This window comes from Heterodontus francisci, chromosome 29 (assembly GCF_036365525.1).
Source record: "Heterodontus francisci isolate sHetFra1 chromosome 29, sHetFra1.hap1, whole genome shotgun sequence".
NCBI lineage: Eukaryota > Metazoa > Chordata > Chondrichthyes > Heterodontiformes > Heterodontidae > Heterodontus > Heterodontus francisci.
In genome coordinates this window covers 41,581,059-41,599,195 of record NC_090399.1, presented here as the reverse complement: position 1 = coordinate 41,599,195, position 18,137 = coordinate 41,581,059, and the positions used below count along the sequence as shown (strand labels likewise).

At 45.5% G+C, this 18,137-nt stretch overlaps 1 pseudogene; it reads right to left on the bottom strand.

Moving 5' to 3' along the window:
• Positions 1-2,319: 2,319 nt before the first annotated feature.
• On the bottom strand, positions 2,320-14,746 carry LOC137345795 (nuclear factor 7, ovary-like; annotated as a pseudogene).
• Positions 14,747-18,137: the final 3,391 nt, after the last annotated feature.

The window sequence follows — 18,137 nt, the reverse complement described above, 5'->3', positions numbered from 1 at the left end:
CTAATTAAAAACCAAACTACTGTTAGTTTGAGGATATGTATGTGAATGCCGGAGTTAGTTTTAAAAAAAGTTATAAAAGTCTTTAGATATTGTTTTATCTTAGCAGCGTTTAAGATATATTTAGTTTTTGTAAATAAACAGTTAATTTGTTGATATCTAAAAGATGCCTGGTTTAGTTCACCTCTTTTGGGGGTTATTAGACTGTTTCAATTTGGCTGCTGCTTTCTTTGATTTGGAAAGCTTAAAGAAATATGATGTGACCTATGGAGCGACGGGACTGACTTGACAGTGCATTGCTCCCACTGCAATCAGAATCATAACTTAATTTGATTGAGGGCTTTGTCCTGAGCCGTCATAACAGTAGTCAGATACGGTTTCATTGCGCCATTAGCCCAAGCAGTGAGTGGTGAATGGCAGCTCACATCCTGCACAGCTGTGGTGTTAGCAGGTACACAGGGAAAAACAAAAGCAAATTAAAGTTCTCCTTAGGTCACTGGTTCAATTCTGGACATTACAGAGAGAGCAATACAGATCAGTTTCTTTCAATACAGTACATGAGGTGCCTCATTACATTTACCGTTATAGGTTATATTTACAATGTGCATTTACCTTTCATGTCAAACAGTCTTTGGTGCAAACAGCCCAAGGGGTTTTACCCAGGTTCCTGTCCCTCAGTTCACTATGGTGAAAGGAATTTTCCCCATCGAGCCTTTGCAGCGGCAGCCTCAAGATTTAATGTGTCCCTCAGCACATAGTCCTGGACCTTGGAATGCACCAGTCTGCAACACTCGGTCATGGACAACTCTTTGCACTGGAAGACCAGCAAGTTTCAGGCAGACCAAAGAGCATCTTTTGCCGAGTTGATGTTCCTCCAGCAGCAGTTGATGTTTATCTCAGTGTGCGCCTATGGGAACAGCCCGTAGAGGACGGAGTCCTGTATTACACAGCTGCTCAGGATGAACCTCAACAAAAACCACTGCATCTCGTTCCAGGTATGCTTTGTGAAAGCACATTCCAGAACGAGGTGGGCGATGGTCTCTTCCCCACCGCAGCCTCCTCGAGGACAGCGTGTGGAGGCGGATAGTCTCCGGGTGTGCAGGAAGGATCTGACAGGGAGGGCCCTTCTCATCACCAGGCAAGCTACAGCTTGCTGTTTGTTTGAAAGTTCTGGTGATGAGACATGCTGCCACATGACTTTGAAAGTCTGCTCATGGAACCATCTGACAGGATCCACCAAATCCTTTTTCCACAGGGTGTCGAGGACATTATGTGCAGACCACAGCATGATGGATGTGTGGTGAAACATGTTTTCCTGCACAAACATTTCCACAAGGGAAAGTTGGAACTGCACAGTCCAACTGAATGGAGCGTTCTGCGGCAACGTGGCCAGACCCACCCTTCTTAACACTGGGGACAGATAGAACCTCAGCACATATCGACACTTGGGTATTTGTACGCCAGGGGTCTCCGCACAGCCCTGAGTCAGCCACACACAAAAGGTGGCCATCAGGGTGGGGGCAACGTTGGGCATTTTTTAACATCACAAACATAATGAGGTTAATTTTAAGTGTTAAGGATGTTGTCCTCCAATACAAGGACTCCCTTAACCTGGCCAAGTACCTGTTACAATGAGATTGAGGAAGGTTGCAGAGGTCTGTGTGTCAGAAGGACACATGCCCATAAGCTATTTTTATAGAAGAATCAAATATAAACAAACATCACTGTGTGAATATTAGATTATGTGTAAAACAGTATATCGTGCAGTTCGCGCCAATTGAGTGGGATTGCAGATGCTGTTTCACTGGGAAGTGAGACATTCTCCTTGGTTACTGCCTGTTGATTCATTGTTCTCTGTAACTGGCCTACTTGTGACTGGATAGAGAAACTGGACTGGGATAGTTGGTCATAAAGACTGGGACACCAGGGGACAGGGCAGGGGGTGGGGTAGAGTAAAGAAAAGAGACCAGAAGCAATTTGTATATTTGTCAAGGATAAATATTTATGAAGCTTCTATTTCATTGGAGCAGAGATGTGGATTCCTCTGACACAGGTACACTGAAACATCATGAGTATAAGCTGAGTGGGACAGGGAATGTGTATTGGATGGACAGTAGAGTTTGGTCAATACACATTCCCTGTCCCACAAGGCTCTCACAGTAGAGATTGGGCAATGCAGATTAGGTTAGAAAGACAATTCTAATAGTCCATTCCTCCCAGTCTCACACCCACAGTTACACATTTTCAGTAAAGTGTTTTGAATCAGACACCAACTGAGCCATGAGCAGCCAGAGCTGAACAGATCTTTAAAGACACAGTCACCTAAAGTAAACTACAAGAGAGAGGAGCACTATTGTCATTCAAACAGGGGCAAAAGAAAGGGAACATTCTCTTGAGAAATGTCTCTGTGAAAGTGTCGAGATGAGACAAGTCAGCAGCACTGTGAAAGGACACTTGGCCTCCCTCATAGACCAGGTAAACTCCAATGTGGCTGGGCTTCCCACTCAGAGCTAGCAGGGTGACTGTCGGTGAGGTTAGAGCACAGTACCGCTCTCTATTGCTCAGGGACAGTGCCAGGTATCCATTCTCAGGCTTCAAAGCAATGTCTCCCTTCCTGTTAATGGAGTCTGGCCACACCAGGTCCCATTTGGACTTGCCACTCACTTTCACCTCCCAGTAGTGCGTCCCCACCGTGAAGCCCTCAGTGGCCAGGACAGAGACACACACACCGAACCTGGCCGGACTGTCGGGAAGCAGCTGCTTGGTATCAATGACAGTCACACTGGTCAAGTCGGGCAGACAGCAGCAGCCAAGTGTTTGCTGTTCGAGGGTCCAGAGTCAGGGCAAGCACAACTGCAGAATAAAGTCCATGGGTGACTGGAGTTCCCTCTCATTGGTGGATAACCAAGGAAGGACAGTGATTGACTCTTGGGGGAGGGGGAATGAGCCAATTGTTCCTTTACTGGAGTGGAGTGAGTGCCACTTTAACTGGGAGTGTGTGTGGAATGGACTGCAGGTAAAATATTACACCATTTTCCTCCCTTCAGAGAGAGGACACTGTCCAATGTGAGAAATGTTAAGCATATTTTAAAAGATCACCACATTGTAAAACAGATTTCATTTCCGATCAATAAAAAGGAAGAGTTCCTCAGAAATCTGAGCATGGGGAGGGGTCAGAAATCACCAAGCATTTCCACCCAACTGCTGTGACCCAGTTGCCCACAAACTGGCCCTGGTAGAAGAACAGCAGCCCCACCGACCTCAGTAAAAGACACACAGTCCGCACCACTTCAACTGGGCAAAGAGCACTGATCAATTTCCATTGCTGCTATCGTCAATTACAAAGTCACTGCTTAATGTGTTCCACACACCAGCTCTTTCAGTGCAGAAACAGGATGTTCAGTGTGGAGGCTGCACCTGCTTACAGTGAGTGTCTCAGTAAATTACACTACACCAGCTCAATCAGTTCAGCTCCACATAATCCAACCAGCTTTCTTTGTTTCAAAATAGACTATTTTTAATCTTTGCTATTTGTCTTGTCATCTGCTCCTCCTGCCAAGCTTCTGTGGAGATCAGGGTCCTCTGCTGTCCTTAATCAGGATAGTTAGGGTGGCACAGTGGCAGCCTCACAGCTCCAGTGACCCGGGTTCAATTCTGGGTACTGCCTGTGTGGAGTTTGCAAGTTCTCCCAGTGATCGCGTGGGTTTTCATCGGGTGCTCCGGTTTCCTCCCACAGCCAAAGACTTGCAGGTTGATAGGTAAATTGGCCATTGGAAATTGCCCCGAGTATAAATAAGGGAAGGTAGGAACATGGGATTAATGTAGAACTAGTATAAATGGGTGGTTGATGGTCAGGACAGACTTGGTGGGTCGAAGGGCCTGTTTAGTGCTGTATCTCTAAAATAAAATAAAATTGTTGTGATAAAGTTGCGACAAACAGGTGACACAATCAGAGTGTGCCTTTTCTATGTGAAGTACTAATGGTTCTACACACAGGTTCCCTCGAAGGAATGTGTTTGTCCATTTTTAGATTTATTAGAGTCACAACTTTGGGACAATCCATCCACTGTGTCTGCTTTGGCCTCCTTATCTCGAGAGACAATGGGTAAGCGCCTGGAGGTGGTCAGTTGTGTGTGGAGCAGTGCCTGGAGTGGCTATAAAGGCCAATTCTAGAGTGACAGGCTCTTACACAGGTGCTGCAGAAAAATTTGTTTGTCGGGGGCTGTTACACAGTTGGCTCTCTCCTTGCGCTTTTGTCTTTTTTCCTGCCAACTGCTAAGTCTCTGCGACTCGCCACACTTTAGCCCCGCCTTTATGGTTGCCCGTCAGCTCTGGCGAACGCTGGCAACTGACTCCCACGATTTGTGATCAATGTCACAGGACTTCATGTCACATTTGCAGACGTCTTTAAAGCTGAGACATGGACGGCCGGTGGGTCTGATACCAGTGGCGAGCTCGCTGTACAATATGTCTTTGGGGATCCTGCCATCTTCCATGCGGCTCACATGGCCAAGCCATCTCAAGCGCCGCTGACTCAGTAGTGTGTATAAGCTGGGGATGTTGGCCGCCTCGAGGACTTCTGTGTTGGAGATAAGGTCCTGCCACCTGATGCCAAGGATTCTCCGGAGGCAGTGAAGATGGAATGAATTGAGACGTTGCTCTTGGCTGACATACGTTGTCCAGGCCTCACTGCCATAGAGCAAGGTACTGAGGACACAGGCCTGATACACTCGGACTTTTGTGTTCCGTGTCAGTGCGCCATTTTCCCACACTCTCTTGGCCAGTCTGGACATAGCAGTGGAAGCCTTTCCCATGCGCTTGTTGATTTCTGCATCCAGAGACAGGTTACTGGTGATAGTTGAGCCTAGGTAGGTGAACTCTTGAACCACTTCCAGAGCGTGGTCGACAATATTGATGGATGGAGCATTTCTGAAGTCCTGCCCCATGATGTTCGTTTTCTTGAGGCTGATGGTTCGGCCAAATTCATTGCAGGCAGCCGCAAACCTGTCGATGAGACTCTGCAGGCACTCTTCAGTGTGAGATGTTAAAGCAGCATCGTCAGCAAAGAGGAGTTCCCTGATGAGGGCTTTCCGTATTTTGGACTTCGCTGTTAGACGGGCAAGATTGAACAACCTGCTCCCTGTGTATAGTGGGCAAACTGCGTTAGCACAAACTGTAAGCATTTAAATACAGTCCTCACTGCTATCAAGTGTAATGGGTTAAGTAAAATTCCTGTCACCCTCCCACACACAGGTTACAGTCTGCCAGCCAGTCCATATTGGTATTTACCCCACTGTCCACCCCTCCACCGGGGAATTGTACGAATCACACATCCCTTCATCCACCTCTCCAACCAAACCTCGAATGTCGACAGTTTCTGTGTTGAGCCACTAACCCTGCAAGTGAATTCTACAGACACAACTCGGGAAATAATCATTTACAATTGAACACAGGCTGGGAGTTAGATCACCCCTGTTGACCTGGATACAGGATTACTGGTGGAGGCAATGTCATTCATTCATTTACCTGGATGGATGATTTCCTTCATTTCCCTCAATAGTTTGTACTGTAAAGGACATTTGTATGTCCCCAGGCACACATTCCCAGACATAGCAGTGGGCGTCTCCTCAGAAAACATGCCAATAACATTAATATCTGTCAGAGAACACAAGGACAGAAGATCATCAAGAACTAGGAGCAGGAGGAGGCTATACACCCCCTTGAGTCTGCACCACCATTCAATAAGACCATGGCTGAACCTCAACTCCACTTTCCCACCCCATCCCCATATCTCTCAATTTCTTAGAATCCCAAAATGTAATCGACTCAGCCTTGAATATACTCAGCAAATGGGCATCCACAGTCCTCAGGCACAGAGAATTCCAAAGATTCACAACCCTCTGAGTAAAGAAATTTCTCTTTGTCTCTGTCCTAAATGGATGCTCCTTTATCCTGAGACTATGGCCCTAGTTCTAGACTTTCCAACCAGGGGAAAAACAGCTTCTCTGTCTCCACCCTGTCACATCCTGTCTTTGCAACATAATATCTGAGATCAGCTCTCATTTTTCTAAACTCCGGAGAGTTTAGGCCCAAAATACTCAAGGTCTCCTCAGAGGACGACCCGCTCATGCCAGAAATTAAATTCTGTGAACTTTTGTTCCACCTTGTCCAAGGCAAATAGCTCCTTTGGTAGAGAGACTAAAACTGTACACATCACTCTTTGTGTGGTCTCACCAAAGCCCTGGACAATTGCAGCAAGACCTCCTTACTCTTGTACTCTAAGCCCCAGCAATAAAGGCTAATTTTGTATGAAGTGAGTTAACACGACAGGATTCAGACTGAAAAACACATTGGGATGTGGAACTGCTACATCAGCAATAGTTCATTATTGACAATACATACCTGTCCCTCCAAGAACTAACCTCCTTGAAGAGAAAACAGAAACAATGTTAGTTTGTTGTTGCAGCTTCATGGAACACAAAAGCAAGCTGAAGTGAATTAAACTGGATGAGGTGAAAACCAACTTGGGACAGTACATTCTCATCAATTCCACACTCAATGTACCTTGGACACACATTCCCAACAGAGTTCATCATTTCACTGAAGATTCACTTTGGTTTGGTCCAATATTATTCCATTTTAGATCAAGTCCTCTTGGAACAGTTACTGTAATAATGTAAGAATTAATACGGACAATGAAGAATCAGGCTCTGGCTTTTTTATTGGTTCATGGGATATGGGCATCACTACCTAGGCCAGCTTTTAAAGCCCGTCCCTCATTGCCCTTAAGAAGTTGCTTTCTTGAACCACTGGAGTCTGTGTGTTGCAGCTACACATACACTCCTGTTAGGGAGGGAGTGCGGGACTTTGATCCAACTACGATATAGTTCCAAGTCAGGATGGTGTGTGTCTTGGAGGGGAACTTGCAGTGGTGGTATTCCCATGTGTCTGCTGCCTTTGTCCTTCTGGATGGTAAAGGCCGCAGGATCTGGTTAGATTTCCAGGACCAACACAAAGCTGGTTTTTGCTCAGGAATGTCAGGTTGACAGCTGAGCTCCAAGTCAGAAGGTTGTGGAGCTCAAGACGAGAAATCAGGATAAGATGCTCTGCAGCCCAGTGCTGAGGGGCTGCTTTGCTGCCAGAGGTGCTGTCCTCATCCAGCGATGCTAAGCCAAGGCCCCTCTGCCCTCATTCTGGGAATTAAAATCAGATGTTTAAGATTCTATCACACCACTCCCACCTGAATTGATGCTAAACCTTTATAAACTACGAGATTGGCCGCAGCTGGAGAATTGTGACCAATTCTAGGCCTCACAATTTAGGAATATGAAGGATTTGGTGAATGTACAGAAGAGATTTACTAGAATGGTTCCAGGGACTAGGTTATTACAGTTACACAGACAGACTGGAGAAGCTGGGATAATAAGAAATGCTGGAAATACTCAGCAGGTCTGGCAGGATCTGTGGAGAGAGAAGCAGAGTTAAAGTTAGAGTTCTGATGAGGGGTCACTGACTTGAAACGTTAACTCTGCTTCTCTCTCCACAGGTCTGGCAGCACCTGATGATTATTTCCAGCATTTCTTGTTTTTATTTCAGATTTCCAGCATCCGCTGTATTTTGCTTTTATTTTACTGGGGCAGCTGGGGTTCTTCTCCTGCGAGAAGAGAAGCCTAAAAGGAGATTTGATCGAGGTGTTTAAAATCACATAAACTAAAATCAGGAGAAACTGTTTCCAATGGCTGAAGGATCAATAAGCAGAGGACACAGATTTAAAGGTGATTGGCAAAAGACCCAGAGGTTGACAGGAGAATAAAAATGTTTTTCCCAAAGAGTGCTGAGGATTTGAAATGCACTGCCTGATAGGGCGGTGAATACAGATTCAACAGATATCTTCAAAAAGGAATTGGATAAAAAATTGATGGAGGGAAAATTACAGGAATGGGGGAAGGAGCAGGAGAGAGGCACGAACTGGATTGCTCTTCAAAAGAGCCAGCACAGACCCGATGGGTCGAATAGCCTCCTACTGTGCTGAATATTTTTTATTGCTTTTGGTTGAGAATCAATTAGTCCTCATTCATCTCACTGCTGATCACAAAATGCTGACATGTTCACCACACTGGATCCAGCTGGTCTCCAGAATGCACCGCGGCCTGAGCGATGGGGCCTTTTCTCGGCCGCGCTGCACTGTGGGAAAACAGAGTTGCCATTGCCGCCTTCGGGAATCGAGTGAATGACGGAGCCGAGGGACAGTCGGCAGCTCCGTACTCTGACAGAACCAGTTACCTGACGACTAGGAGGGGGAAGGGCAGCAGGAAGAGCCAAACTCGGCCGACAGCTCTGTTACCTGCTCCTGTTCCCTTTTAAAACCCATTTAGCCCTTCAAAAAAATCAGTAAAGGCGAGACGGAAGAAGGAAACTACTGGTGATTGTTGAGGCTCGAAAGGAAGGAGCAGGAGAGAGTAGAACAGTTCGTGATATAGTGGGTGACATTTAGAGATGGATCAGGATTTATTCAAGGTAAATTATGACAGACAAAGGGACACGTTAAACCGGGGGAACTTAAATTTAGGATGGCCAGGAATTTCTTCACTCAAAGAGGACAGGTGCATGGATTTCCAGACAGAGGTTAAAAACAAAGATGCGGGTTTAGAATATTTTCACAAATATAATTAACTGGATAAGAAATAGTGACAGTAGATGCATGGATATAACATTGACTAACAGACAGAAAGCAGAGTGTAATGGTTTTAGTTTAGTGATACAGCACTGAAACAGGCCCTTTGGCCGACCGAGTCTGTGCCGACCATCAACCACCCATTTATACTAATCCTACACTAATCCCATATTCTTACCACATCCCCACCTGTCCCTATATTTCCCAACTACCTACCTATACTAGGGGCAATTTATAATGGCCAATTTACCTACCAACCTGCAAGTCTTTTGGCTTGTGGGAGGAAACCGGAGCACCCGGAGAAAACCCACGCAGACACAGGGAGAACTTGCAAACTCTACACAGGCAGTACCCAGAAGAGAAGTCCAAAAGGAGATTTGATCGAGGTGTTTAAAATCACAAAAACTAAAATCAGGAGAAACTGTTTCCAATGACTGAAGGATCAATAAGCAGAGGACACAGATTTAAAGGTGATTGGCAAAAGACCCAGAGGTTGACAGGAGAATAAAAATGTTTTTCCCAAAGAGTGTTCAGGATTTGAAATGCACTGCCTGATAGGGCGGTGAATACAGATTCGCTGGAGCTGTGAGGCTGCGGTGCTAACCACTGAGCCAATGTGCCGCCCAAATGGTTGTTCTTCTTCAGTCTGGAGGGAAGTTATACAGTGGTGTTCAGTATTAGGAACCCACTCTTTTTCAGATATTAAAGACTTGGAGTTGGGTTGACAGGACATCGTTTCAAAGTTTACAGAAGACATTAAATTCAAATGTAGTGAACAGTGAGGGGGACAGTGACAGGACATAGACAAGTAAAATGGGCAGAAAAATGGCTGATGAAATTTAACACAGAGACTCCCAGATGGTATGTTGCCTCCCGGGTGCCAGGGTCAGGGATGTCTCGGATCGAGTCGATAGGATTCTTAAGGGGGAGGAGGAGCAGCTAGAAGTCATGGTACACATCGGTACCAATGACATAGCTAGGAAAAGGGATGAGGACCTGAAAAGCGAATATAGTGAGTTAGGTTGAAAGCTAAAAGGCAGGACGAGCAGGGTAGTAATCTCAGGATTGATACCGGTGCCATGTGCTAGTGAGGCTAGAAACAGAGAGCGAGTGCAGCTCAACACGTGGCTACAGAGCTGGTGTAGGAGGGAGGGCTTCAGATATGTGGATCATTGGGATACCTTCAGGGGAAGGTGGGACCTGTACAAGAAGGATGGGTTGCATCTGAACTGGAGGGGCACCAATATCCTGGGCGGGAGGTTTGCTAGAGCTCTTCGGGAGGGTTTAAACTAGTTTGGCAGGAGGATGAGAACCGGAGCGACGGATCAGTGGATGGGGTAGCTGTTGAATAGGCAGATACAGAGCGCAGAGAGTCTGCAAGGAAGGTTAGACAGTTGACAGGGCAAAGTTGCAGCCAGTATGATGGGTTGAAGTGTGTCTATTTTAACGCAAGAAGTGTCAGGAATAAGGGTGATGAACTTAGAGCATGGATCAGTACTTGGAGCTACGATGTTGTGGCCATTACGGAGACTTGGAGATCACAGGGGCAGGAATGGATGTTGGATGTTCCGGGGTTTAGATGTTTCAAAAGGAATAGGGGGGGAGTGGGGGGGGGGGGGGAGGTAAAAGAGGTGGGTGAGTGGCATTGCTAATCAGGGATAGTATCACAGCTGCAGAAAGGGAGGTCGTCGAGGAGGGTTTGTCTACTGAGTCAGTATAGGTGGAAGTCAGAAACAGGAAAGCAGCAGTCACTTTGTTGGCAGTTTTCTATAGACCCCCCAATAGCAACAGAGACATGGAGGAACAGATTGGGAGGCAGATTTTGGAAAGGTGCAGAAGTAACAGGGTTGTTGTCATGGGTGACTTCAACTTCCCTAATATTGATTGGAACCTCCTTTGTGCAAATAGTTTGGATGGAGCAGTTTTTGTCAGGTGTGTCCAGGAAGGTTTCCTGACAATATGTAGATAGGCCGACTAGAGGGGAGGCTATATTGGATTTGGTGCTTGGCAACGGACCAGGCCAGGTGGCAGATCTCTCGGTGGGAGAGCATTTCGGTGATAGTGATCACAACTCCCTGACCATTACTCTAGTCATGGAGAGGGACAGGAGCAGACGGGATGGGAAAATATTTAATTGGGGGAGGGGAATTACAATGCTATTAGGCAGAAACTGGGGAGCTTAAATTGGGAGCAGATGTTCTCAGGGAAATGCATGACAGAAATGTGGAGGTTGTTTAGGGAGCACTTGCTGCGATTGCTGGATAGGTTTGTCCCGATGAGGCAAGGAAGGGATAGCAGGGTGAAAGAACCTTGGATGACAAGAGATGTGGAACAGCTAGTCAAGAGGAAGAAGGAAGCTTACTTAAGGTTGAGGAAGCAAGGATCAGACAGGGCTCTAGAGGGTTACAAGGTAGCCAGGAAGGAACTGAAGAATGGACTTAGGAGAGCTAGAAGGGGACTTGAAAAAGTCTTGGCGGGTAGGATTAAGGAAAATCCCAAGGCATTCTACACTTATGTGAGGAACAAGTGAGGGTGAGGGTAGGGCCGATCATGGATAGTAGAGGGTACTTGTGCCTGGAGTCGGAGGAGGTAGGGGAGGTCCTTAATGAATACTTTGCTTCAGTATTCACTAGTGAGAGGGACCTTGTCGTTTGCGAGGACAGCGTGAAACAGGCTGATAATCTCAAACAGGTTGATGTTAAGAAGGAGGATATGCTGGAAATTTTGAAAGACATGAGGATAGATAAGTCCCTGGGGCCAGACGGGATATACCCAAGGATATTACAGGAAGCAAGGGAAGAGATTGCTGCGCCTTTGGCGATGATCTTTGCGTCCTCACTGTCCACTGGAGTAGTACCAGATGATTGGAGGGTGGCAAATGTTATTCCCTTGTTCAAGAAAGGGAATAGGGATAACCCTGGGAATTACAGACCAGTCAGTCTTACATCGGTGGTGGCAAATTATTGGAGAGGTTTCTGAGAGACAGAATTTATGATTATTTGGAAAAGCATAGTTTGATTAGAGATAGTCAGCATGGCTTTGTGAGGGTCAGGTCATGCCTCACAAGCCTTATTGAATTAATTGAGGATGTGACAAAATACATTGATGAAGGAAGAGCAGTGGATGTGGTGTATATGGATTTTAGCAAGGCATTTGATAAGGTTCCTCATGGTAGGCTTATTCAGAAAGTAAGGAGGCATGGGATACAGGGAAATTTGGCTGTCTGGATACAGAATTGGCTGGCCCATAGAAGACAGAGGGTGGTAGTAGATGGAAACTATTCAGCCTGGAGCTCAGTGACCAGTGGTGTTCCGCAGGGATCTGTTCTGGGACCTCTGCTCTTTGTGATTTTTATAAATGACTTGGATGAGGAAGTGGAAGGCTGGGTTAGTAAGTTTGCCGATGACACAAAGGTTGCTGGAGTTGTGGATAGTGTGGAGGGCTGTTGTAGGTTGCAACGGGATATTGACAGGATGCAGAGCTGGGCTGAGAAGTGGCAGATGGATTTCAACCTGGAAAAGTGTGAAGTGATTCATTTTGGAAGGTCGAATTTGAATGCGGAATACAGGCTTAAAGACAGGATTCTTGGCAGTGTGGAAGAACAGAGGGATCTTGGGGTCCACGTCCATAAATCCCTCAAAGTTGCCACCCAAGTTGATAGGGTTTGTAAGAAGGCGTATGGTGTGTTGGCTTTCATAAACAGGGGGATTGAGTTTAAGAGCCGTGAGGTTATGCTGCAGCTCTATAAAGCCCTGGTTAGATCACACTTGGAATATTGTGTTCAGTTCTGGTCGCCTCATTATAGGAAGGATGTGGAAGCTTTAGAGAGGGTGCAGAGGAGATTTACCAGGATGCTGCCTGGACTGGAGGGCATGTCTTATGAAGAAAGATTGAGGGAGCTAGGGCTTTTCTCATTTGAGCGAAGAAGGATGAGCGGTGACTTGATAGAGATGTACAAGATGATGAGAGGCATAGATAGAGTGGATAGTCAGAGACTTTTTCCCAGGGCGGAAAGGGCTATCACCAGGGGGCATAATTTTAAGGTGATTGGAGGATGGTTTAGGGGAGATGTCAGAGGTAAGTTCTTTACACAGAGAGTGGTGGGTGCGTTTAATGCACTGCCAGCGGTGGTAGTAGAAGCAGATACATTAGGGACATTTAAGCGACTCTTGGATAGGTACATGGATGATAGTAGAATGAAGGGTATGCAGGTAGTTTGATCTTAGAGTAGGTAAAGGGTCGGCACAACATCGTGGGCTGAAGGGCCTGTACTGTTCTATGTTCTGTATGTAAAACAATGCATTTTGGTAGGAAGAATGAGGTGCGATAATATAAACTATGTGAAACCAATGGACGTCAGTGACAGAAAACCTGGTTTAGGTTTCCCTTTGTTGTTAAGCAACTTGAATGCCAAGTTACAGATGTCCACCATCGCCATGGCAATGAATCAGGGAGGGAACAGATACCTTTCACCAGAATCAAGGGGAGGTGGGGAGGGAGAGGAGAAGAGAATAGTGTGGACTTTCAGAGATGTCAAGTCATTTCGATCCAGTTTGGCCTCAATGTTAGTGATGTCCAGCTCAGTGGAGAAGAGTATCCTGTGCATTTTTGTCAGGTTTCGTTCCATTCCTGACTAGTTATTTTCCACCTGAGCTTCCAGCATTTCCATCAACCATTGCACTTGGCCATTGAGGAACTGGTGCAGGTCAGCAAACTGCTGTGTAACATGGAAGATCAGATTACACCCCATTTCCTTAAGGAAAGATGATCAAATATCCACACAAACTTTAGAATTCTACAGAATTGAGGGAGACCACTTGATTCTGGTCAAATAAAAAAATGTCCGACAACGTCCTCAACCTTCTTCAAACTAAGCAATTGTGAAATCCACAGCCTGCAGCCTTGGCCCAGTTGGTAGCCTCTATGAACAGAATGGATCTTGAACCCATGACACAAGACTTGAGCACATAATCTAGGCAGAGACCTTCAGTGCAGTGCTGAGGGAGAACGGCACTATCGGGGGGCGGTACCGAGGAACCTGGTGTAGCTGCAGCTTTTTAGATAAGAAACTGAACTGAAGCCCTGTCTGCATGTTAAAGATCCCTTGGCACTATTGAAAAGAGCAGCGAGTCCTCTCAATGCCTGAAGTGACATCCTGCCTTCAACACTGCCTCAAACAGTTTAACTAGGAATTCATTTACTTCACTAACACATGTAAAATGGCTGCCACATTGAAAGAAAACTTGCATTGATATTACACTATTTACAACCTTTGAACTTCCCAAAGCATCAAGTGTCGTCACTGTTGTCATGTCGCCTGTGTAGCATCCACAACACACACAAAGTGACTGCAGATTACAATCCTTTCTGGACACGGTAAAATCAGACCAACTTACTTTAGAGTGTGCAATCTCAAGTCCTTGTTACTGCAACGCATCTTTCAAAAGAGACCACCTTCTGGTTTAGTGATTGAGAAAGCAACTCCTTTATTCTGCAGTGGAGACAGGAAGGAAGTGCAATGAGCTGTGATACCTGGATACCAGACTAGTTCTGCAAAGTTACTAAGTAGAAGAGAAGCCAGAATTACCCTATGATAAAGTATACAGGAGACCCCAGTCCACCTTCATGTACTGACTAAGTTATACATTTCCACCATTCTCAATTCTCACCTTTTGAGAAGAGATCCCATACCTTGCAAGTTGTGATGAATTCAATTCTCTCTCTAAGTTTCTGCTGCTTGTGAAGTTGAGTCCCTGCACAGATCAAAGTCAGTTTCTCTTGATGTTCCGGGCACAGACGCCTCTCCTCCTCAGTCACATCCTGCAGACCGGTCAGTCTGCAAATGTTATCCATCACATGCCTCAATACACTGTTGGGCTGCAGGGTCAGCTCTGCAGCATCCTCACTACACTGGGGGCAACAGATAGACCTTCCCTGCAACTTCCTGTAAGACACAATATAGAAGTGGCAGAAATTACACTCACAGTCCACTAGGCCAGGATCAACAAATAACCCGAGGCAAAGGGGACATATGTGGGCTTCTCCAGAACTCCCATTCTCTGCACTACAAGCCATGAAACAATTAATTCTGAGGCAGAACAGTTACTATTATTAATCTAACAGCTCTTCTCCTTTTAACAAACTGTGCACTCACAGCAGAGGAATGCATCAGGTACATTCCTTCCACCTGAATGTGTTTTATTGGGTCCCTTTCCATCTAATTGAGTTTAATTCATTCCCCAATGCTGCAAAGTTGGGTACCCTGGTAAAGTGGATCTAGGAACTCAGCTCCAATGATGGTTGAGAGATGTAGCAACTTCCTCATTAACCCTGTCAGGACCTTTGACTGGAACCCTTTTGAAGGGACCAATCATTCCAATCTGTCCAGCACAGAAGCAGGACATTCTACAAGTGCCCTCCCAATTGGACCTGACAAACTAAAATGATATTGTGATGTTAAATGAGGATTGGATTCTGCCGCTCAATGACATCGCCTGTATCCAGCAGAGCCCACTGGTCATGGAGTCTCTTGGACTGGGGAATGAAGCTGCTGACATTGGTGCCAACAAGCTGGATCTCCTGCAGTTACAAAGTGGTGAAGTGTCTGTGTTCCCAGTTAACAGTCTGCAGGACTGTAATAACAGGGTGATAATCACTGTGGTGGATGTTTAAATCCTCTCCTCAGCTTTAGGTGCATCTCAATCTGAAATGTGATGTTCTGATACCTGTTGAATGTTATGTATTGAATTTACACCTAAAGAATGTGTCCCCTGTATGATTTGGTACTGATGTGACCCTGAACGTTTGTGTCCCATACATGCATGGCTCCACAACATTCCCACATTGTGATATGCTGGGATTTCACTTCGAGGCAATGAATGAAAAAATGGAGGATCATAGAATCAAACAACACAGAAGGAGGCCATTCCGCCATTGTGCTGATGTTAGCGCTTAACTTGAGCTATTCAATTAATCGCACTCCCCTGCTCTTTCCCTGTTATGTCCTTTTGCCAATCAAGTATTTATCCAATTCTCTTTTGAACTTTGCTATTGAATCGGCTTCCACTGCTTTATTTGGACAATGCATTCCAGATCATCATAACTCACTGTGTAAAAGAATATTTCCTCATATCACCTCTGGTTCTTTTGCCAATCACCTTCAATCTGTCTCCTCTGGTTACCAGAGATTTTTCCAATAGAAACAGTTTCTCCGCATTTACTCTTTCAAAATCAGGAGATGGGAAAAGGAAGTCGATGGGCTGAATGGCTTCCTTCTGTGCTGTAATGCCTGGATGACTGGAGCAGAGTCTGGTCATGTGATCCTGTAATATCTTGAGTGGGAGGGGCAAGGGCTGCTTTTTTGACACCATCCTGTCTGCTGTGTGATTGGCTCCTGACTCCTTTGTGATGTCAGCTGGAGACGGGTTTACGGCCCTGGTTCCATATCAATGGAGTTGCTAAGGGAGGAGCTGAAGTCGGCAGCTGACACTGTGAGTGACTTTAGACCATATCAATAGGGAAATGGAGAGAAAAGAACAATTTCATATTAAAGTAAGTAATTCAACCAAATGTCACTAATTACAAATATGTTCAAATTAAATATAATCATAGTCACACACACAGTCTCACTGTATTGAAGTTACAGATTCTAGAATTAATAGTCATCACTTTAATATTGAAAGATTCTTGGAGTGAACAGTATCTCAGGAAGCTGGAGAGTGAAGTTGAATCATCACCACACTAACTGGGACTGGAGAAAGGTCTCTGGGTTCACAGAGCAGATCTGGTGGCTCCAAGACTTGCAGGTGATAGGCAAATTGGCCATTGTAAATTGCCCCTAGTGTAGGTAGGTGGTAGTGAATATGGGATTACTGTAGGGTTAGTATAAATGGGTGGTTCATGGTCGGCACAGACTCGGTGGGCTGAAAGGCCTGTTTCAGTGCTGTATCTCTAAATAAATAAATAAAGACCCTCAGTATTGAGGATGGGATGAAACAGCAGCTTCAATAATTGTAAAAGTGAGGAACGTTACTGAGATTCCCATCAGTCCAGGATTTTGCTGAGGTGACAGTCTAACCATGAGGCTCGGACTTTGATGCAACAAATTGACTGTATCTTAACCTGTGTGTAAAGTGAGTCTATACTTCACCTGGGGGAACTTGACACTGACATGTAGAGGGATTTTTAATTTGTCTATTTATCACGCTGTAGCTGAGCTGGTGTGTGTCATTAGTTCATGTCAAAGAGGCTGTAACTGAGTTGGCTGTGCTTGGTGAACCAATTTAGAGAGGGTTTTACACTGTATCCAACTCTTGCCCTGGGAGCAGTTGCTGTGACAGTGTGGAGGGAGATTTACTCTTTATCTAACTCATTCACATACCAGTGCAAGATGCTCCTGGACAGTCGGCTCCCAAGGGAGCTCCTCACTGTGCATGTCCATCCATGAACATCTGCTCTGATCCATCACTCCTTTTCCGTCCTAAACCCTCTCTTCTGCTATTTAAGGTCTCCAGAGTCTAACACCTCTCTATCTTTCCACCTCACTTTCCTCCTTTAAGGCACTCCTTCAAATGTACCTCTTTGACCAAGCTTTTCGCTTTTCGTCCCAAGAACCTTGGGACATTTTATGAAGTGAAGGTGCTATACAGATATAAATTGTTATTGTTGTATCCAGCACTGGCCTGAAATCAGGCACATTCTGTACACTCACAGAGATCAGCACAAGAGCACAAAATATTCCATTCACAGGAGCTGCCCCTGGGATGGTGCAGGACGGGTACGTTATAAACCTCTAGAGATGAGCCCTTGTCCACTCCCATTCTACTTTATCCTTTTCTACTGGTTACAGTTGGCATATTGTGTGTGTGTAAAATCCAACCTGAGGCATTTCCCAATTTTGAGCCCTTCAATTCCTTGAGTTCAGCTCATCCTTGAAGACCAGGACTGTCCTTCAGATATCCCGCATTTCCAGACAGCGCATTTCCAGGACTGTCCAAGGGACAAGAGAGTGACGTCAAAGAGATAGGACATGTGCAGTGACACTTAGCAACATCCATCCTGCCCACACCTGTTGCTGTGCTGTGGCAGATGGAGAAATGTTGGAATTTCCCTGCGGAGGGAGATAACGGCAGCTCTGCTATAAAAGACACTAAAAGTCACTCGACCCAAGAGATGGTGAAGGAAAGACTCAGAAAATGTAAAGTTCTGAGGAACTGGATTCTGAACAAAATATGGATCTTCAGATCATGGTGTGTTCATACCAGATACATGTGTTTGATATGCTTGTTGTTTCCAATTAATCCAGATTGTCTATGGATCAAGAGGATTAACAGTCAATATTAGATTTAACACGTATGAGGCCTGTTACAAGGGATTGGAAACCAAACCGGACACAAATAAATAGCATTGAAGTATTGAGGATTGGGAAGATTGGAATTGGATGACATTTGACCCAGCAGGAAGGAAG